Below are 23,511 nucleotides of genomic sequence, written 5' to 3' on the forward strand. Positions count from 1 at the left end.
TGTTTAATTTTTTTAAAAAGTAATATTTCCATAACTGAAGTGCTGTAGCGAAACTTTTTTCACGTATGACTTTCTATTATTAATGTTTATAGTTAAGTGATAGTTTAGGCACAGGGTGTTCCGTAATAACCATCAGTAAAACATATTTTCAGAATCCTTGTGAAAAATGAAGTCAAGCAAGTGTGCGCAGTAAGGGTTACAAAATAATACTTATGAGGTGAATAAAAAAGTAAGCTCTGTTAAAGAAAGCGGGTTGAAAACACCAAAACTTATTTGATAGCTTAAAGAAACAGAAAGGAATCGAAAGACGGTTGCTAAAAACACCTTAAAATTGTAATAGTTAGATTATAGTTAATTAGGTAAATATATTGGTCTTGTTGTTTGATTCCCATTTTTACAAATTATTCGGTAGTAGTAATTTCGATAGTAGTTTCGTCTTTTTAGTGATCCCTATAGTATATACATTTTTGGAAAGAATTCTGAAAATAGATATTAGGGGAGGTGGTTATGGAACACCCGGTGTATTAGTAGTATTTTTAAAGCAACATATCTTTATATTCAGACATAAAAATTCGTATACTTTTCCTTATAAAAAATCAGAATAATAGGAAATGGATTTAAATAAATAGAATTTTTATAATTTAAATATTTATTTATGCACACATGTCATTCATAACTACAAAAGAACACAAATAATAAATATATCAATTATAATTAGACAGATTTCCTTCAAGGCACTTTTATTTCTGTTGTTTCTAGGACAAAGCTTCTGATCTTCAATAACTGTAATGTGATGCTATATCTTCTATTTAAATAATTTCTGCAAAGGAAAAAAAAACGTTTATTAGATATAGGAAAATATTCTTCTTTGTGAGCAAGAAAAATTGTTGTTTTTAAAACTTCTTCATTCTCGTGTTAGTTTTATGTATGATTTGTAAAATTGAGTTCGATTTTAAAATAATTACCTCAAACGTAGGGCCGGACAAACGGAAGATGAGTCTCCAGAGTAACTGCGATTCCAAAACCCCTTATTGATTCAAATTTTTGAATATAATATAATATAATATAATATAATATAATATAATATAATATAGCTGAGACTAATGAATTTGATTAATAAAATGGCTATCGGTAGAATTTATACTAATCATAACATTAGTTAAAATGCAATCATCAATTAGAAATAATAAAAGGAAGAAAATACTTCATTCCGACTATTTCGTTTCAGGCTAAAATTTTCTTTGTTTGGCCAGATTTATTTTTCAAATTAGATTTTTTTCAGTAGTTTAAATAATATAATTAGCATTCTTCAGTATTTTTTATCTTCATTTTTATTATTAATTTGGGATTAAAAAATTATGTTTTGAGCTCATTTCATGTTGGCAATTTAGGTCTGTTTACTCATGCATGAAAGGTCTTCTTTTAACCCAATAGTGAGATATAGTTATTTAAAATTTAGCCAAATTTATTATTTCGCATTTTAAGCTTAATGTCGTATTTTAGCGTGCATAATATGCAATTAGCTATTAGAAGTTTGTTTTCTTATCTTTTCTCTCGTTTTTCTTTAAAACTCTTTTATTATTATTTGCAGAGTGTTCTGCAATCAAGCCCTAAATATGTATATAGCTATATTTTTACGAGTAAGAATCATAATCTTAAGTCACTTTAGAATTCAAAAATTAATATTCCACTGTAAAATTTTTTTAAATCAAATTTAGACAAGTCATTATCGAGGTCAATCAGAGCACAATTAAGAGGCTATTATATAAAAAACTATTGATATGAAGCTGAAGCTGATAGTTTCCAAGAAAAACCCTAATGCAATTATAGTATTTAAATTCGAATAAAAACAAATAAACCGGGTTTTTTTTTATTAATGAAATCTCCCTTTGCTCCAATAGACCACGATAGTGAGTCGTCAGGATTCGATAATATTTTTTTTTTCGAAGTTAAGCATTGAATTGCATCTCTTATTAAACAAAGTATTTTCACTGAATTTTTTATCTAGATTCCATAAAAAATTATATTAATGTTGGTCATTACAGAACATCCTGCATGCGAGAATTAATCTTAACTTTATGATGGTATAAACTCATGTTGTTATAAAATCCAAGTAATTTTACAATATTTTGGTTTGTATAAGCTTTAATTACCTATTAAAAATTTGTAAATCTTGTTTGTAGCAGCATTTTTGTCTGGAAGTTTTGATATTAGTCAGAGTAAATATTTAACATTTTTGTCATGTCAAGCTCTACTTTATTTTCATGAATAAAAATTTCTTACAATCATTTAAATGCTCTCAAAATTTAGATTAAAAAATTTAATTTCGCCTCAAAATTCTTATTAAATTAAACAATTAATCAACATTATGCAAACTAATGATCTCTATGAAAATAAAAAAGTTTTCCAATTATTTTTTACCCTTCTAAAATGATCAATCATATAGCCATGCCAAATAATTACACACTGAATTATTTAGTATTATCTGGCGTTTTTAAATTCTAAATGAGAGATAGTGAAAGCAGGGGAAAATAAATAAAAAGAATAAAATTGTTTCTGCAATTCGAAATAGCGCGTTAGCTTTTTCTAGAACATCATTCCGAAGCGTTCCACTTGGTGGATCATAGAAAAGAGACAGAAAAAATATACGAAAACGTGCTATAACGCGTTGCCTAATCATGTTGGCAAGAGCCAAGACATTATCATAAACGACTGTGAAAATGAGGCACTGCAAACCTGCAATCAACTGTGCCAATCTTTGTCATTACTATTTAGGGTGACAGTTGTGATTAAGGGAGTTCCATTGCGTCCAATGGACACGTCCGAATTCCTGGATTTTGACACCCACGGACATGGTTTGCTTGTTCTTCTAATAGGTTCTAAGGTCTCGTTAAATGCTGATGTAACGGGAGCCATAAAAAGGGTACTCTTCAATTGGATACTTAGGTGGCAATTGAAATTAAATTCTAACTTCCGAACGAATCTTCATAGTTTTTTCATGCCAGGAGTGGGGAATAGGTTAATATTAGCTAATGGTGCGTCGCTTTAATATTCGAGTCACCAAGTCTAATTGCCCCGCTCATTTCTTTGTTTCCACTATTAGACCACCTCTGTGATTGGTATTTTAAAAATACATCGCCAAATTGGTAGCCAACAAAAAAGGTGAAGTGGAACGGTGTTTAAGTGATATGCCTTATCAAAATGAGAGCAATTTTTAAAGTAATTACTTTCCACTGTAAAGAAATGTTAGCTTTTAAGATGTACTTTTACTATACTTACCAATGCCAATTTCTGTAAAGTATTTCATTTATAGACGTAGAAGTTCGTAGTTTCATTTTTGACTGGGTTAATAAAAATGTCGGCCACGCGCTATTTAATACGAACTTTACGTTAAGTTTGGAACAAGAAATAAATGAACGTCAGTAATGCTTTAAATTCCTATTTTCAAAATTAAGTATACAGCATAATTATTGGGAAAAAATATGTTAATGAAAAAAGTAAGATATTAGACTAAAAACGTAGTTAATTTTCGTTTTTGCATTTTTTTTACTGCTTCTATTTTTTTGCTTTTTTTCTAAGTCATGTTTTTTATTTTATGCCTTAATTTAATGCTCATTTGAATAGAGATAAAGCGATTCATACCAGTTACCAGTGCGTTTCCACATACTTTTAGTTAACAAATTTCAATCACATAAATACTTATTATTCCTTTTTTAAATATAATATCTATTATAGACAGGATCTGAAAAATTCAGGTAAAATTATTCACTGTATGATATTGACATTTCTGGTAGAAAAAGAACGCAATTCTGTTAATAAAATCCAAAATAAACGGTATTTGAACCATTCATTTGGTAATTTTTCAGTTCGTATGATATCAGTTTTACGGAAATTATGGTTGTCAAAATCATAGTTCTTATTATCATACATTTAGTGAAAAATAAAAAGCCGGAAAGTAAATTTAACCGAATAAATGGTTTTTATGTCATGCTCTAAGGTATTATGATAAAATAACCAAATTTTACCACATGTTGTAAAACCATATTTGATTGCTAATTTTACCAATATTTTTATCAAAGCACATCAGTAAAAATTAAAGTTTTTTTTGGTGTTTCCATAGAGCCAGAAACACGATAAATTTTATCATATTCTGGTAGGTTTGACCATCCTTATTTTCTCAATGCATCAAAATAAACGAAATTTTTATTTTATTTTAATGTTTTAAATAAAGAAAATAAAAACATATGTTTTAGCTTAGTAATTTTGGTATTAAAAGACTTTTTTAATATATCCATTATGGTTTTCATTAAAAAAGATAAACGGATAATGAATGTAAAATTTATTTCGAGTGCTCATTCATCATGATGTGCCTTTTCTCTTTTTTATCATTAGAATTGTAGTATTTTAGTTTCGATTAAACTGTTTTTGTCCAGCCTTGTTTTCAGATGAATATCACATATGTATTTTTCAAACAAATAAGATTAAAAGATGCCTATTATTTGAATATCGATTTTGTTATTTCTAATTTCAAGAAATCTCAATAATCTTCATCATGTGCTCAGCCTTCGCTGATAAAATAAGTATGATCAAAACTACCAGAATATATTAAAATTTACGGTGTTTCTGGCCCTACGGGAAAACCAAAAAGCTCAGTAATTTTTGCCGAAGCGTTTTGGTAATATTTTAGTAAAATTTAAAATAAAATATAACTTTATAATTTGAAAAAAAAAATTGGTAATGTGGTCAAATTTGGCAGTTTTATTATACCTTAAAGAAAGGCATAAAAACCATTTATTCGGGTAAATTTACGTTTCATTTTTGCATTTTTTTACTAAATGTGTGGTAATAAGATCTATAAATTTAAAACCCAGAATTTCCAATAAATCGTTACCGTATGAAAGAAAAAATTACGAGATAAATGGTTTAAATATTTCATATTTTGGTTTGGTTTTATTACCTGAATTAAGTTTTTTTTTGTCAGATATGCCTTTACAGTATGGTAATTTTATCATATTTTTTATCTGAGCATTAAATTAAATATTGGATATATTAGATATTTACTATAAGGGAAGTGAATATCTTCGTGAAAGTTAATTGGCATTTTAAAAAATTTATTCTGGGAAAAGAATGTTAAGTGACCATTTCAATGATAACAATAAAATAGCAATTTCAGATTCCTGTCCTTTAGTGAAGTAGATATCGACAGTAAGAAAAATAATTTATTTCACAATTGCAGTTGTATTTTTGAAGCTCTTTTTTTAAAAAAAAATATTGTTCATTTCGTTTTATGATGCACGGTTTGATTAAATTTAAAAACTTTAAAATGTTAGATGTTTCTGTATGAGTGTGAATGAATTGACAAAAATCCTGTTCAATTTACCAATGTAGGTTTAATATAAATCGCATTAATTGAGAGTGTGAATTTAATTGATTCAACGGCTAAAATGTTTTTCAAAATCTTGGCTAAAGTTCTCCAATTTTAGATACTCTGTTAAAAATATCGGTTCACGTTCAACCGTATTCTCAAACAAAAGCACTGATTCTCAAACAAAAGTAATGATTCTCAAACAAAAGTGATGGAGCAAACTCGAACAAAATTTTCTATCAATGTAGTTATGCCAAAATGCTTCGCATTGGATAATTATGAGTTACTTCCAGAAATTAATTTTATTGGTTTTTACTCCGATGTTCAGCAATTGAATACTATCTTTTAATAGAATATAATTGTTCAAAACACCTTGATAAAAATGTGTAGTAGAGTTCAACAGTATTCTCAATCAAAAATACTTATATTAAGGTGCAAAACTCGAAAAAGAATTCTAGCGATGTGTTTATACCGAAATGATTTTCTTTGGGAAATTTTAAGTTTCTTTCAGAAATTGATTTTATGGGTTTGAGCACCAATGATCTACAATCGAGTACTATTTCTTTAATCGAAAGAAATGACAGAATGTATTAGTTAGCTAAAATATTAAAAATGATAAATAAAAAATATGACAGAAAAATAATCAGCATTTATGTCGCTTATGATTTTCTTATTTTTTAAAAAAAAAAAACTTAAGCATTTATAATTGACTTAAAAATTCAGCAGAAAAAAAGCTTGTAATAGCTTTTAATTAAGAGATAAAGTAAAAAGTATAACGCCAACAATTAGTTCGTAGTTTTAGATATCGATATAACAATGGTATTCATTTTAAATATTTATTTAAGAAATAAAAATATCATTATTTCGAATCTTTTTAAAGATTAATGTAAATATATTGAAAGTCATTAAGCTCTGATTTCAAAACATGAGATTTTCGATGTGGCGATGAAATATGCAAATATTCTTTTCGAAATAAAGACAGATTGTGAGGATCTTTGTGGGTGGATCTGATCATGTCCACACGCAAATGGTTTCATGATCCATGAACATTAAGGTGCCATCCTTATCCTTGGCTTTTAAATATTGAATTACGGCGAGTTTTTGGGGTTGTCGTTTCATAAGACATTCGAAAACTGGTATCAAATTTGTCACTAGGGGATGTTCTCTCACGATATCTGGCCATTAAGCTTGTATGACGTCATTGTTAAAAGCATCGAAAAATGTAAATGCATCGAATATTTATAAAGGTGCAGATATCATAAATGATTTTTAGTGTCGGCTTTTCGATTAAAAGTCAAAAACTTTCATTTTTGGAAAGTTATTGAAATGGGTTTTTATTTCATACACGACTTGAAGAAAAAAAAGGTATTTCCGTGTTATTTCGTTACTTTTTTTACCTGGCTACTAAGAAATACTAAAAAATAAATAAATCAAGGAAAAGCACAAAACTCAGGAATGCATTTTTCAATGCTTTCAATAATTACGTCATACAAGCTTGCTTCGTTGTCACAAAAGCTTACTTCATTCATCCACAACTCTTTTTAAATTTATAAATTCAAGTTTGAAGAATCAAAATAAATTATATTTCAATTTCGCTCTTAGAATTTTCATTCTAAAATTACGGTAAAATAACTGCCAACATTGTGTCCATCCAATTAACCGTAAAGTTTACAGTTAAGTACTTTTTTTATCTTTACGTTTTCGAAACCGTTCACAACTAGCATGGTTAAAAAAGCGTGAATACAAAACAATATTGGTTTTTAACCATTTGCAACTAGCATGGTTTCAAAATCGTAAAAAAAAAGAAATTTAACTGGACATCGGAGCCAAGCTTTTCGTTACGTAACGGGCATTGGAGTTCAAGTGGGATTATATTGTGTGTTATCAAATGAACCGTGGAATGTGGTTTAATTAGCTTATCTGGTTGTTTCATCTATCATAAGAGATGGGAGAATAGTTCATGCAGGATGCTGAAAACTCTTCATGTGTTGAAAGGAATAGAAAAAATATTGTTGTGTCTACACCTGGACTCGAACCCCTTTTCTGTCGGTGATGATATTGACAGATAAGCCCTCTCGGTTAAATATGCATCCAGCTGTAAGGAACTAAGTGGCTTCATTTGGTGGGCCTCGTTGGTGCGATAAAATTCTGCTTGTTTAACTGTATTAGGCGAACACGATTAATAAACGCTTTATTTTTACAATTAACAGTTTGAATACAATCTTATCTTTGATTATTTGACTTTTTTTACTTGAATATGGTAAACCATTTCTTCCGAGAAACTTCCAACAGTGTATTATTTTTGATTTTTGTGTTCTTTTAAGAATTTAAAGTACATTAAAACCTCATATGGAAAAAAAAATAAAGGACATGAAGAATGCTCTTTTTAAAATATCTTATTCTAAATTTTTTTTTAAAACTCCAATTGTTATTTTACATAGCATATGTTAAAATAACTCTGTTTTATAGTATGTCCTGTAATTTTAAACATTGTACCAATGAGGAAAGTTTTCAATTTCTCAATTGGGACTACTTGCTTTCTATTTTATTTGTTGTTTATACCTCAATAGTAAATATAAAAAACAATGCTCTGATAATAGAAAAAAAATTTTGCTAAAAAAATTTTTTTTTTATAAAGTAATATTTCTTTTGACCAGATTGTGTATACAAATTCCTTTTTAAAAAAATGTTTCTTGTTTTTAAACTTATTTGGGGATCGTATCGTAAAAATGTTTCTTTCAGAAAATTTAAAATTTTTCAAATGTCAATGACAGAAAATGCAGTTTACATTAAGATGTGACAGTATTTGTAATATTTTACTCAACTCAATTTAAAAAACATTGCACAATTAGTTTACTGATATAATTTATTCAGTACTTTTTTTGTATGCCAAATTAAACATTTTTCAAATGAATGTAATTGCTGTGAAAAAATTTTGTTTGAGGAATGTAATTTGGAGTGCAAAATATATATTCATTAAGTTAAACTTGTAAATAAATAAATAAGTTGGTCAAAAAATATACCACCTTGAATAATGTTTGTTCAAAAGAATGGATTTTCAAAAACTAGTGCCAACCTCTATGGTACAAAAGGCTGCAATCTGAAAAATATGGCCCCAATACCTTTAGTTAAGAAATCGAAGATGATTATTTCACTTTTTGCTTATTCCACGAAACATTTTAAGTAAATTAAAGAAAAACTTGGTGACAAAATTAATTTATCTGTATATAATTAGTGTGAGAAATAATTTTAATAATTGTTTTTTAATTTATTGATTAAAAATTTATAAAATGTAGACAAAACAAATTTTTCCAATTTTAAATTATCTAATTTTAAAAGACAAAATCCGAAATCTGAGAGAACTTGATTGAATTGAGATATAAGACTTCAAAAATTCCGCATACTTAAATTTTAATTTCTCAAAAAATTATTCGACTGATTTTGTTTAAACTACGAATTTTTCCATTTGTAGTTACTTAGTTTAAAACAATGAAAGAACTTGCAACGTTACAATTTAAAACTCCTACCGCACCTATTAAATCAAATATTAAGTAATCGAAATTTACTTTTATAATTATGCTCATTTAAAAGACAAATGAATAAAAACAAGAGTATATGACGTCTCCTTTTTGAGACTATCCTCACTTTCATTTAAATAACAAACTACAAAAATTGGTACATGCACAGCAAAAAAATCAAGCAAAATTACCGTACTTGTATCGTAATGACATACCTGGTGAAAGAAATAAAACAACAACGTAATTCTGGTTACAAAACCAAAATATACGGTACTTAAACCATTCATTTATTTATTTTTTTTCGTTTGTATGGTAACGGTTTGCCAAACATTCTGGTTTTCGAAATTACAATATTTTTTACCACACACTACGTAAAATTTCAAAACAGAAAAGTAACTTTAACAGAATAAATGGTTTACATACCATAAATAACCACATAAAATAAATACAATAACCACATAATACCAAACAGTGACCACAATACAATAACCACATTATACCATAAGATAAAATAACCACATTCAATACCAAACAGCGTGGTAGTAAAACCATTTTTGTCGTTGTTGTTTACTTTACCAAAAATCATTACCAAAGCATTTCGGTAAAAATTACAATGCTTTTTGGTGTTCCCATAGAGCCAGATGCAAAGTACCGTACCATATTGTGGTAGTTTTGGATATATTTTTTCTCAGTGAGATATGTCTCTTTTGAGACTATGCATTTTGTTAAAAAAAAAAAAAGATGGATATACGGTTTGAATTTTGAGCATGTCGTTGTATTTAATGAGGACTACATGGCGTTTTCAAATTCAAATATTTGTTTCGGAGCAATTTCAACTACTTTGCAACTACATGGCGTTTTCAAATTCAAATATTTGTTTCGGAGCAATTTTTAGTATGTGACATTAACAGAAAAGACTCATTTTTGACTCAATTTTGAGAAACCTTTTTTCAACAGTGCACATTGCTTTAATTCAACTCGGGTGACAACCTTGTATTTTATATGCTTTGAAATGTATGCTGATCTCAGTAAATACAGATGTTTTGAGGAAATTAAGTACAGATGTTTAAAAGCGTATTTGGTTATCTTCCTCCATCTTTAACTCTTTGACTGTTGAGTGCTGTCGATATGCAAGAGTCAACTTAAGTGCAAATACTCTTTATTTCTAAAGAACCATTGATGAATGCGGCGTTATTAAAAATAATATTATTAACAAAACGAAATGAATACCATTTATAGTATTTTTTCCTTCTATTCATAATAGCAAAGGAATCATCACTGTAAATATCAACCGAAAAGAAATCACATTATACTAAATACTTTTCCTTGACAAAAAAAAAATTTATATATAATATCTTTTAAACTTCAACTGTAAAACAGTTCAAAAAGAAAACTGTAATACTAGTTAGGGGGAAGACAGTTTAGAATCATAACTTTGAGACGGTTCATTTGCCATTGTAGACCAAACAAAGGCGATCAGATAGTAAGAGACGATATATTTTTAACGGACACAATAATCAAAGGGTATTTATTATACAGTAGTTTTTTTCTTTTTCTCTTTTTTAAATAACAATATAGGACTTTAAAAAGGAAGCATTCCAATATGATGACATTAGTTTTTGCTGAATCGCCGCCTGAAAACAAATTAATACGGTTCATAATAAAATTCAAAGATAAAATTTTAACTAATGCCGTAAAGATTTCAAAACATATAATTTAATACGTATATCAAAGGTGAATACAGTTTTCTTCTAAATAGTTTGATAGGAGCTTTTATCCGAATAAGAACAATTATTTTCAATTCTTATGGTTTTTGTTCCGCTACAGGGGTGGTCTGGGCAATATTTAAATTTTTATTATTTTGAATTGAGAAAAATATGTCTGATTGAATTTTTCTTCTTCTTAATTTCCCCTTTGGTTTTAAATAAAAAAAATAGAGCAAAAGTTGAAAATTATTAGGTTTATTGTTTTCTGATTAACTTGCGTTTAATTGTAGGCATTACATTTTCTTTCTTGTTTTAAGTATAAACAATTTTTTTAAGATAATCAATTGGTAGATTTTTAGTTAGAGTAATTTAATTAGTACAAGCTGCCGCAACAAAAAACAAAAGAATATATGCATAAAGTCATATTGAAATAATTTGTTTTGTTGATTAAAGTGATGCTTACATAAGATTAAATGAGGAAAACTTAAATCGAGCTATAATTTTCTTTTGAAAACATTAAGATAAAAGAAAAGAAACTGCTTAGACATACATATTCAATTATTGATTTCTCTTCACCACATCGTTCTGTTAAAAATTAAGTCATTTTAGGACAAAGTATAAGACATTGTCAGTAATGTAAGAGAAAAATTTGTTTCTCTGGTTTTTTTATGACACTAATATCCGTTAATTAGAGAACTATAAAGGTATATCACTTGTAAGAGTAAGGTCAATCTGATGATAAAGTTTAATAAATGTTATATCAAAGATTTTTATATCAAGGTTGTTATATCGAAGTGTTTTACAGTATTGTTCCCAGTTCTGTGTGTGTTATACTTGAAGCTTTGTTCCATGCAATAAAAGATTAAAGTTATTCTGATTTACATTAGCCAATAGTAATAAATGTACAGATTTTTTTTGGAATAAAAATACCTTATATAATAAAAGGGTTGGCTAAATTTTTTCTTTTTCTTTTTTCGTTTATATTTATTTTTTTATATATTTTTTTTAATATATTTATTTATTTTTATGTATTTATTTATTTATTTTTTCTTTGATGGAAAGGGAAGAGAAGGAAATTCTTCAATATTTTCTTGTATTCTTCAGTGTTTGTGCATCCTTAAATTCAACAGAAGCCATGAATAAAAATTGTGAATTTATTGAAAAAATAATAAAAATGTATTAGTATTTTCCTTTTAGTCATGCGAATTTAGATTTGTTTTGGAATAAAAAAAAATGGCGAGAAACTGGAGAGGTGATGGAATAAAATGTAAAGGTTGTTACAACACATAAGATTTAAAAAAAAAGAAAAAAAAAAGAAAAAAACTTTTGATAAGAGTAATGTCAACTAGTAAAAAACAAAAAAATTAACACATGACAATTAAGCAATTTCATTTCTTTGAATCTAAATAAGTAATAATATTTATAACAAATATAAAACCTTTAAAAAGATATTTATTCTTAAACAAGTATAATTGTTGCATGTTTTTCAAAATATGTCAACATTAAATATTTCTTATTATTTATTTTATTTTACCTAACATATTTGTCTTTAAGGTCAAATTTATTTGTTTGACATTATGCGCGATAACAAAAATAATGGCAAAAAATTATTTGAAATCTGGGAAAGGAAATATATAAACTGAAACAAAATAAAAATTTTACAACAGTGAAATTAAAAGGAAAAATATTCTTGATTTCATTTATTTTTAGCTTTTGAAGCAAATCCATATCAAAATTAAAATTTTAAAAACAAATGAATTCTATGACTGGTGAATGAAAAAAAAGTTTAAACCGTTCTAAAATTTTAAGATCCGAAAGTTCTCTTAAAATAAGGGTAAATTTATATTTTGAATGATTTTCTAAAAAATAAAACAAGAAAGACGAGAAAAAAGAAAAGAAATACTTCCGCCTTAAACTATATAGTCAACCTCAGTTATACCTACCCACTAAACAAGAAAATTTTCGAGTCCTGTACTAAAAATTAATAAATAAATACATAGTCCCTGAAATTTTAAGTGGAAAAAATGTCTTATTTTTTCGTAATTCTCACAATTTAAAATTTTTAAACATCCCTCTATTTTTTTAATTGTTTTCCGTAGTAACATCGCATTATTACAGCACTGTATTATTACGTTAAAATAAAGTTCAATTTAATTTTGTCTGTCAGGTCAAAACAAATCTGCAGCGTACTCATCTTGGGGTTATAACTGTAGTTATAACTTAGTACTCCTAATTATAACTTAGTATCCCTAATTATAACTTTATACTTATTGCGCATAATATAATAACTTTATACTTATTACACATAGTTACATCGTTAGAAATTTCTTGGAAAAAAATGGTCAAATAATTATTATATCTTGGAAAAAATGGTCAAATAATTATTTATTTAATTGATATTTAAACTTATTCTAACGAAACAGTCAAATACCGATTAATAAGAAGGCAATCAAACTGCTAACTGAGAGAGAAACCGTTTATTAACTTCTTTCACCTAATACGATAAAACTATCAAAATTTTATCGCACCAACTAAACCCATTAAATGAATCCACTTAGCTTCTTACAACTGTGTACATATTATAGCCGAGTAGTCTAATCTCTCAGTCACGTGACAGACAGAATTTGGGTTCGAGTCCCAGTGTTGACACCACATTATTTCCTCCATGTTCACATGAAGAGTTTTCAGTGCCTTGCTCTCTCCAATTTTTGTCCTTTTCTCTCCGATGTCCATTATCTAACAAAAAGTATAGCTTAATGTCCATTTGAATTTCTTATTTACGGTTTTGAAACTGCTGATAATTGTAAATTGTTAAAAAACCGTATAGTTTTGTATTCATGGTTTTGTAACCATACTAGTTGTAAACAGTTTCAAAGACGTAAACGTAAAAAATGTCTTTTACCGAAAAATTAACGGCTAATCGGATGGGCAGATTGCTGCCAGTTATTTCACCATAATTTAAGAATGATAATCATTTAAGACCATAATTAAGATTCACCATAATTTAAGAATGATTAAGAATGATTTCACCATAATTTAAGAATCTAACAGTGTAACAACATGAACAGTGTTATTGTACGATTTTCTTGCAACTTAATAGGATGTCAAGTTAAGTTTTTCACTTTAGGCTAAGACAATGAAATCCTATAGAAGTTGAAGAGAAATTAACTGACATAGTAATATGGTTAAATTGAATGCTTAACTTGTATTGAAGCAAATTTGAACTGCAATATGACTAAACATGAGACAATATAGTGACTGCTTTATCATGCAGATAATTGAGAGAGCTATATCATTCACGTTCCAACTGAAGATGTGAAATTAAGATCAGTCTAACTCTATAAATATAGAGAAGAGTAGAAAAAAGAAGATTATATGCAGAAATTTTTTTTTTCTGGTGGATTGAAAAATATTTTTTACATATTTAGTTTAAGAAGAGTTAAATAGTGTAGTAATATGGCCTAATTAAACATTTAGCTTAGGTTGAAGTAAATTTGAACTATAATATGGTTAATAATTAAGCAATACCGACTGCTTTACCATGCCGATAATTGCAAGAGCTATATCATTCAAGTTCCAGCTGGAAATGTGGCTTTAAGATCTGTCTAACTATGAAAATGCAGTTTAAAACTGAAAAAAAAAATCATTCATACATAGAAAGCAAATTTTTTAGTCGATCGAAAAATATTTTTCATTAAATTAGAGTAAGAAAAGTTAACTTGTGCAATAATATCGTTCAATTAAACGAGCTTAGGTCGAGGCAAATTTGAACAATAATATAGTCAAACATGAATCAATATACTGACCACTTTATCATGCCGATAATTGCAAGGGCTATATCATTCAAGTTCCAGCTGAAAATTAAAATGTGGAATTAAGATGAGTATAACAATAAATATGTAGTTTAAAAAAAGCAACAAAAAAAAAACATTGATACGTAAAAACAGATTTTCAGGTCAACTGAAAAGTACTTTTATATGTACGCATGTGCATTAAAAAATAAACAAAAGGACTAAAAATTTGGATTAAACTTTTGTCATTCTAACCACGTCATTAGCGCGAGCAATGAGATTAAGCGTGAAATTACATTTATTAATATGATTTAACAAAAGTAAACGTTATAGAAATGGATGTTCATTTCTCAAATAGATGGTCCAACACCCACTAATTTAAGATAACTCCCAAAATGATCCCCTCAATGTACTCCATTTTATTTTTCATATAAATAACTGTACCATTTATATTCATAAGAAATGATATAAAAAATCTCATTCAAAGAGCTTCAAGTGAAAGAAAAAATTGGAAAGAAAAAAAATGAAACAAAAAGCTCCATTATGACAACTAAATCGAAAGAAAAGTATTACACAGTGAGCAAATCATCCGAGCAAACGAACAATAATCATTTGCTCTAGCGGTTGAGATAAAATACAGTACCGCATCAGTAGATTATTATTTGACCATTCTTCGTCCCACACCACAGGGGTAATCGAGCGCTGGGACCGCGTCGAAGGGATTGTTACATCGGCATACACACCGTTTCATCCCGCATTGAAAGATATTCCCTCTGTATTGTTAGTTCTTTTTGTACTACGACTTTAAAATTAAATTTTTTCTTAAGTATTGTAAAATATTTTGGTGGGCTTTTTTAGTTGGTTTAATATATATGGATAACCAAGATTGCCATATTTGGTCATCTGTAACAAAATTAATTATAAATAAAAATAAAAATTCGGGAACTAAGAAACTTCAAGAATTTTAACTTCCTTTTAATTTTCATGAAAAAAAAACTAATGATATTAATTTTTAACTTATTTTTGTCTTATCAAAACTAAGTTAAAGGTTAATATCATTCTTGAAAATTTTTGATGCTTAGTTTAATGCTTCTTTTAACTTTTAACGGTGTTAAAGCTGCATAGAAGTTACTGTACTTTGCATTCCGACAGTACTTGAAAATTTTGTTGGTTTTTAGATTTTGTAAATCCTATTTTGCTGTATTTTAGTTTGCTGAATTTCGTAGCCCATATTTTGCAGCATTTTTTAGTTTGCTGAATTTTGTAAATCAGATTTTGATCAATTGATCCTTATCTATTACGAATATTGACATTATGAGCCGAAGGTTTGGTTTCTAGGTCACCAAAAAGTAAACAAAAAATAATAATCAAGCTAATATTAAATAAAAATAATAATTTTCAGAAGAAATCTAATTTGAGTGCTTCATGTATATGTTGTTTTTTGAAGTAATTATATATGAAAAAAAGTTATAATAAGTATTCATAAATTTCAATACTATTAAAATAAAAATTATGGTAATAAAAAACAATGAAGCTCGAAGTACTTAGACTTAATTTTAAACTGTAAATTTTGAGTAAAATTTCGACTTCATTTTATTTTTTATGATAATAATTTTTACTTCATTTTAGATTTTAACTTTAACTAATGTTACAATTCTTTAACTTTTCAAAAATAAGCTAAAGGCCAATAGTTTGATGTATCTTGAAACTTTTTAATGTTTAGTTTGCTGTTTATTTTAACTTTTAATGATGTTAAGGCTGCATAGAAGCTACTATATTTACTCTGACTGTACTTGAAAATTTTGATGGTTTATCAAATTTCGTAAATCATTTTTTGTAAATCGTATTTTTTATTTTGTTTATCCATAACGAATACTGCCATTATGGTGCAAATGCTTGGTTTCTAGGTCACCAAAAAGTATGCAAAAAATAATAATCAATATTATATTAAATAAAAAATAATGAAAATTTTGAGAAGAAATGTATTTTGAGTGTTTCATATATATGCTGTTGCTTGATGTAATTAATGCAAAATTACTAAAAATATTTCTGAATTTCAATATAATTTCAATATTATTATTCAATATTACTATTATATTATTAAAATAAAAATTATGGTTATAAAAAACAAAAAAATTTAGTATAATGCAGTTGAAAATAAATTTTTTAGTTGCTTAAATATTTTTGTCAGAGACATTTTTAAATTTATTTAAGTAATAAAACAAAGTCGTAACGTAGTAGTAAGAAAGCAAATTTATTTATTCGTATATAAATTTGCTTTATTACTACTATTATATGAAACTCTTATTTCTACAATTTTCTCATCTAAGAATTTTCTTCATTCAATTAACTTCTCAATGAAAACTTCTATGAATATTGGAAAAAATATATTTAATTGCTNCACACACATACAGAAATATTTATATGGGTATAAATATATATAAATAAATATATATGAATAAATACAGGAAATTAAAATATATTTTAAACAATAAACAAGTGTTTTTTCAATTATAAGTTTAAAACCTATATTTGTGAAAGTTTTATTAATACAATGGTTTTTTTTCCGATTTTTTTCAAATTATTCTGAAAGAAATGAAAATTATTCAACTATTTGTCACTGGAGTTTATTAAGCTGCTACCAAATGATAAAATTTCTGTCATCGTGTTTATATCGAAAGGAATACTGCAACTTCAATTTTAAGGCGAAATCGATTATTGTAATTTTCTGTTTATAAGTTTACGTGATTATGATCACTGAATTACATAATCTATATCATGATTATTATCATTACCTCAACAACGTAATCAAGGCATGATTATTCAATTTACATAATCATCTTAAATTCTCTCATCACTTTCTACGATGTTATTATCGTTCTCTGTCATTTTATTTTCTCCCCGTCATCTTTGCATAGCAAAAGCTTTACTTAATAATTTTTGTCATTTTAATTTAAACTCCTGAAAATAAGGTTACTTATTTCAAATTATTCTACAGAAACTTTTTTACTTATCCTACAACGGGATAACAAATATCAGCTTATTTTTTTATGCATTAGAAATTTAAAAATCTTTTAATATTAAAATATTTTGCAAATGATTCAAATTAAGATTAAAATTCAAATACATAAGTAAATATTAATAGAATTCGTTTTATAAAAAGATTTTAGGACATAAAGTTCTTAGGGTTAAGTCTTCTTCCTCTTTTTTTTTTTGTTGTTTTTTGTAAAGTTTATCTTATCTTAGTTTTCTTATCTTGCTCATTTGGATTTTAATTGACTTAACTGTAAGTACACTAGGAGAATTTAATTCATATTCAACTCATTTGGCCCCTGGTTTGTCCTTATGGGAAACCAAATTTGACAGTATTATGATTTTCTAAAAAAACTACAAATCATTCTTTGTATGTTTGTGATAAAAATGTTTAGGAACAAATATATAAAATTTTTACTCATGAACATTTCCCCCCATTCAATTATCAAACTTACATGAATTATTAGGCTAAATTATATAGTTTTTTTAATGTCACGTTAATCGCAGAGATAATTTTCACGCGGAGAATGTGTTTTAATTCGAATACTACAGTCATATTAGTTTGTGTCTTCTTAATTTGAAACACTCTGCTGCTCTGAGTTGAATTTGTGTTGAATTCCACTGAAAATAAATTTTCAATATCATGCAAATAAATTTTCACAAATACAAATAAACCTTTATGTAAATATTTAGACTGTAATTAATGATTTCTTTAAAAGCGTTTTGAAAAATTAATTAACTAAATTAACTAATTAGTTGTCAGTAAAGATTTAATTTTATAATCAAAATGTTTCATAAAATCATAAACTTGTAAACATGCCTTATTTTCAAAACTGTCTTCTTCAAGTAATTTGCTTTTGGAATAGTGGTAATTTAAAAATGGATTGTTCAAAATAAAATATTATTCATAATATACCGAATTCTTTTGCTAAATATATAATTATTTGTCATTTTGCATGATTCTCTCAAAATTAAAATAATATCGATGCAAAAATGAACATTATTTTAGAAAAACATAACCACACCTAAAATATTTCTCGCTATAGTAATAAAAAAATTGAAAGTTTAAAGAACACCAAACAAAATATCTCAGTTTTGCACTAAAATATCCGCTTTAACTATTTTTGAAACAATTTATTTATAGATTAGAAGAGTTGTAAGGTTTTTAAAACATTGCAGAAACATTTAAAATAACCCAAAGTCAAATTCAAATATTCAAATATTCGAATACTTGATTAAAGATTCGAATACTTGATTCGAATACTGATTTGTTAATTATATATGAACTTTAATGCTGTGTTGTCTACTTTTGATGTATTTTAGAAATTAATTTGATATTGTTTGTGCAGTGTTTTAACAATTTTTTTTTAAAAAATAAAGAAAATCTTTTGTGCTGTTATGTCGGAAGAAAGGTTTACAATTATTTCAAATTAAAAGCTGCAGAATTTTTTAATTCTTAAACGTATATTTATGTAATTCTAAAATTTACATATTCTAAAAATAAATTAAAGATAAATGTCAGAAAAATATTTTACATAATAGATATTAGGATGGGATTAGTAAGAGAATTACTTTAGTGTGCCAATAATGCATAAATCAATTGCACTTAACAGCAAATTTTATAAAATGAATACGGTTGGTTTATAAGCATATAAGTACGACTTAGACAAATGTTATAGATATATAAACACAAAAACAACTCATTTCATTTATACGAAGTTATAAACTAAAAGCATTGTTAATGAACTATAATCACTATGAATAAGCTGAAAAATATTAATAAACTAAAAACATTATTAATAAACTAGAAGCATTATTAATAAAATATTTTTGGCTATTGACAATTTTATAATAAATAATTGAGAAGTCTTAATTTGCAATGAAAAATTAGGATTTTTATGTCATATATTAATTGAATAAAACTTTAGAGTAAATGGTTGAGCTATAAAAGTATAAAAATATTAAACAATGCTTAATTTTGTAATAACTATTGGCTCAATGAATAATCAACTAAAGGAACATAAATTGTATTTAAAAAAACTGTTTTATTTATGAATAATGTTTTAATACTTAAGGAATAAAAATAATATGGTCACATGATATTTTTTTAGTAATCGTAAACATTTTATCTGAAGAAAATAATGTTTAGATCAAAAGGAAATGTGCATAAAAAAGAGAAGAAAAAAAATTATATTCTAGTTACAAATAGTTAATGCAGTTTTTTAAAGCAAAAATTAGTATTTTATAAAATGATCATCTTAGAAGCTTACAAGCAATTTTTTTTTTACCTTATATGAATGAAAGCAAATATAATTTCAATATTTGATAATGCAACTTGAGATTAATTAAATAAATTTATGTAACTGTTAGAACCATGTTGGTATGTTCGAAAAAAATAAAGCATTAATTTAGAAGCAGTATTTACGCTATATTTTAATATGCATATATATCGTTAAATACATAGGAATAAATAGTCAAATTTTCTCTTGAAATTAACTGATGTTTTCTAATTATAAATGAATAAATTCCTATCAAAATAAAAATTTATAATTCCTAACATGAATTTAAAATATACTAAATGCAATAGATTTTATGAATTCAAATGTACTTCAAAATTCTAATTTTTTAAAAAATGTATTTGAAATCAAGTTAATTAAGTGAATGCTTTCGTTATTTATAATTCATATAATAAATTCATTTACTCAGAATGACTTTAAAAATTAATTTCAATATTTTATGAAATATTTTATAATCAAATGCAATTTCTGTAGTTTAATGGTTTTCAGAATTATTAAGCTTAAGGGGAAAAAACTGAAAATATTAATAACAAATTTAGTTGTACATTGAAGTGCCATATAAAATTAATTTTGATGGATTCGATTACTCAATATGTATAGTGTGGTACGTAAAATTTCCAATCTTTAAATTTTCAATCTTATCAATGTAAATTTATTTATCTGCATAAAATTATTAGAAACAAATGCTAAATAACAAATTAAAGTACAATCTAATATATTAGTTAACTTAAAGTTACAAATATCGACAGTACGTAATTTTATTGACGTTTTCAAATAAAGTTATTCTTTATACATCTCATTACGTTCAAATGTATTCTTAGATTATCGTCTATAAAAGTTCGAATTTTTAGATTTTTTAAAAAGATATTTTTACCTCGAATTGCTTTTTCACATTTTTTGCATTAAAATAAATAAATGATAGATCCTAAAAATAGAATTAGTTACAAAAATATATTTATATTTTTCTGACTCTACTGATATAAAAATATTAGTGCAGAATGAAATAAGTAAATAATATAAAAATAATAGTTTATCAATTGAAATAAAAATATTTTCAAAAGGATGCTAAATAATAGAGGAAGATGCAATCCAGAGCATCAAAAGTATTTTCAAAGTCAACAAAAGTATTAACTAATAAATATTAACACCTAACAACTACACATGAATTGAATTAGGTTAAATAAAGGCAATATTCAAATAACTAATTGGGTTTAAATATATCATTAGAATATCATCTATAAAGGTTCCAATTTTCAGATTTTTTAAAAATGTATCTTTTCTACGATGTTCTTTTGTTTCTTATTTTGTTTCTTATATTACATTAAAAGAGATAACAAAAATAAATAGAAATTTACTAAATTGATCAAATGATCACATAAAAGTTTGATAGATAATTTTATTTTTAGAAATCTACTGATATGAAAATACTAGCAAAATCAGATTTAATAAAAAGAAATTTCTGATTACATAATGGAATAGCAATTAATCATGAATCAAAAAATGCGAAATTTTTAATCGATTATAAAAAATATGCATATTACCAGTAAGCTGATTCTTGTATTGCTTAATCATTCTTGAAAAAAATATCTTGTAAGCTGATTTCTGTTTCTGGCGAATAGCATCTTTGAAACAAATTCTCGAAAGGTGAATTCTGATTCATCCGAATCATTTTCTTAAACGTCTCTTAAAAGATGAATTCCGTTTTAGGTGATCATTCTTATAAATAAGGCGAATCTTGTTTTAAGTGAATAATTTTCACAAATATTTCTTAAACTGTGAATCTTGTTTTAGGTGAATAGTTTTTGAAACTATCTCTTAAGATTGGGAATCATTTTCGAAACTACCTCTTGAAATGTAAATTTTGTTCTGGTAAATCATCTTCAAAAGCATCTCTTGAAAGGTAAATCTTGTTTCTGGTGAATCATTTATAAAAAAAATATCTCTGGATTGAGGAATCCTATTTCAGGTGAATCATTTTTCAAAAAATATCTCTTGATCAATAAATCCTATTTCAGGTGAATCATTTCTTGAAATATCTCTTGAAATGTGAATCCTGTTTCAGATGATTTTTTATCGTTTAAAAAAATTATCTTTTTTTTGCTGATTCCAACTATATTTTTAGAGATCAGCAAAGAGGAATAAAGAATATTTTCTGAAAAACTTAAATTCAATTTTAGTTAATTTACTAGCAACTAGTCGTCATTGATAATAATTGAATATCATCTCTTGTGGCCTACCAAAACAGCATGAGTAATGAAGACTGATGCTGAACCTTCTAACTTTTACAGCATAAGTTTGAGGGAAAGGAAATAAGAAAGAAAAAAATTCTATTTAAAAACTACCATGATAATGGTGATCCAAAAGATGCATGGATTTCACAAGTTAAGCACTTTCTTTTTCTTATTAAATCCTATAACTTGTTGTTAAATTTCCTTTCTGCTGTTCTTATTATCCTATGCTCAACGTTGGTTGGAAAAACGTGAACCAAAGAGATGGGCTGGGGGTGTAATAATTGTTATTATTACAGTCTGCTCCGTTCTTCTCTGGGTCGTCGAACGTGATTGTGGGCCTCAGTGGCATTCAGTGATTCGGAAGTGTGATTTTAGGTTATTTGAATACAGTACTCAGTTAAATGATAACTTAAGTGTATTTAACAGGTTTTAAAAGCATTAACAATAAAGTGAATAAAATGGTTGTGTATGCAAAAATTTAGAAATAAAGTTGAGTTGTTGAGTTTAGAGTTGGTATTTGTGAAGAATTGAAATAAAGACTCGAAGTTGGTCAAGTTTCATTGAATTGAAATTCAATGATAATTTTTCAATATGATACGCTGTAATTAGCTGCATTGAGTGCTTCAAAACTGTGATTGTAGGTTATATAGAATACAGTACTCACTTAGAAGATAATTTCAATTTGATGTATTTAACAGGTTTTAAAAGCATTAGCGATAAGTAAATAAAATGGCTGTATATGCAAAATTTAGACAATAAAGTTGAGCTGTCGAACTTAGAATTGGAATTTGTGAAGAGTTGAAATAAAGACGAAAAATTAGTTAAGTTTCATTGAATGGAAATTATTCAATGATTACTTTTCGAAATGATGTGCTGCAATTAGCTGCATTCGAAAGTGTGATTTTAGTTTATATGAATACAGTACACACTTGATAACTTCAATTTGAAGAATATAACAGGCTTAAAAGCATTTAAAATAAAGTGAATAATATAATTGTAAAAATTGGAGAATAAAATACTTAGAGTTGTTATTTTATTATAAAGAATCAAAATGAGAACTCGAAATTGTTTAAGTTTTATTAATTCGAAATAATTCAGATATTTGTTTTCAAAATGAAGTGCTCTAATTAACCTGTATTATTTTCATATAGATAAAGCCAGTTTAAAAAGAGGAAATAATTACATAAGGTTCAGATCTTAAATAGTTGAATGATTTAATCTATTTTCAACATCTTTATAAGAAGCATTGTATCTGAGACAGTTTTTTTACCTCTTTAAAAGTAAAGTAAAATAAAAAAAATTAGTTTTTAATGCATTTCTGATAAGTAATAAGAAAAGAATTGATCTAATTCTCAAATTTATTCTGAAATTTTGGCTTACACTCTCATAAAAATTGGTTCAATATTCAACCATAATGTCGAGACCTTAAGCAAATAATATGGTGTAGCAGTTTTTANTTTAATGTTTGATCAAGTTGAAGTATGATATTATGATTCAACCTAGCGTCATATTAAAGTTACAACTAAAATGATTAAACTCGAACCAATGCAACTATGTCCTCATTACTTTA

At 26.3% G+C, this 23,511-nt stretch overlaps 1 long non-coding RNA gene across 1 annotated transcript; it reads right to left on the bottom strand.

Annotated features, from left to right (window-relative positions):
- Positions 1-631: 631 nt before the first annotated feature.
- LOC139427065 (uncharacterized) lies at positions 632-22,596 on the bottom strand. Its single transcript, XR_011638224.1, has 3 exons — positions 21,252-22,596; positions 14,396-14,443; positions 632-820 (listed from the first exon to the last, which is right to left on the bottom strand). It is a non-coding gene; the product is annotated as an uncharacterized lncRNA (long non-coding RNA).
- Positions 22,597-23,511: the final 915 nt, after the last annotated feature.

Source organism: Parasteatoda tepidariorum, chromosome X1, assembly GCF_043381705.1.
Source record: "Parasteatoda tepidariorum isolate YZ-2023 chromosome X1, CAS_Ptep_4.0, whole genome shotgun sequence".
NCBI lineage: Eukaryota > Metazoa > Arthropoda > Arachnida > Araneae > Theridiidae > Parasteatoda > Parasteatoda tepidariorum.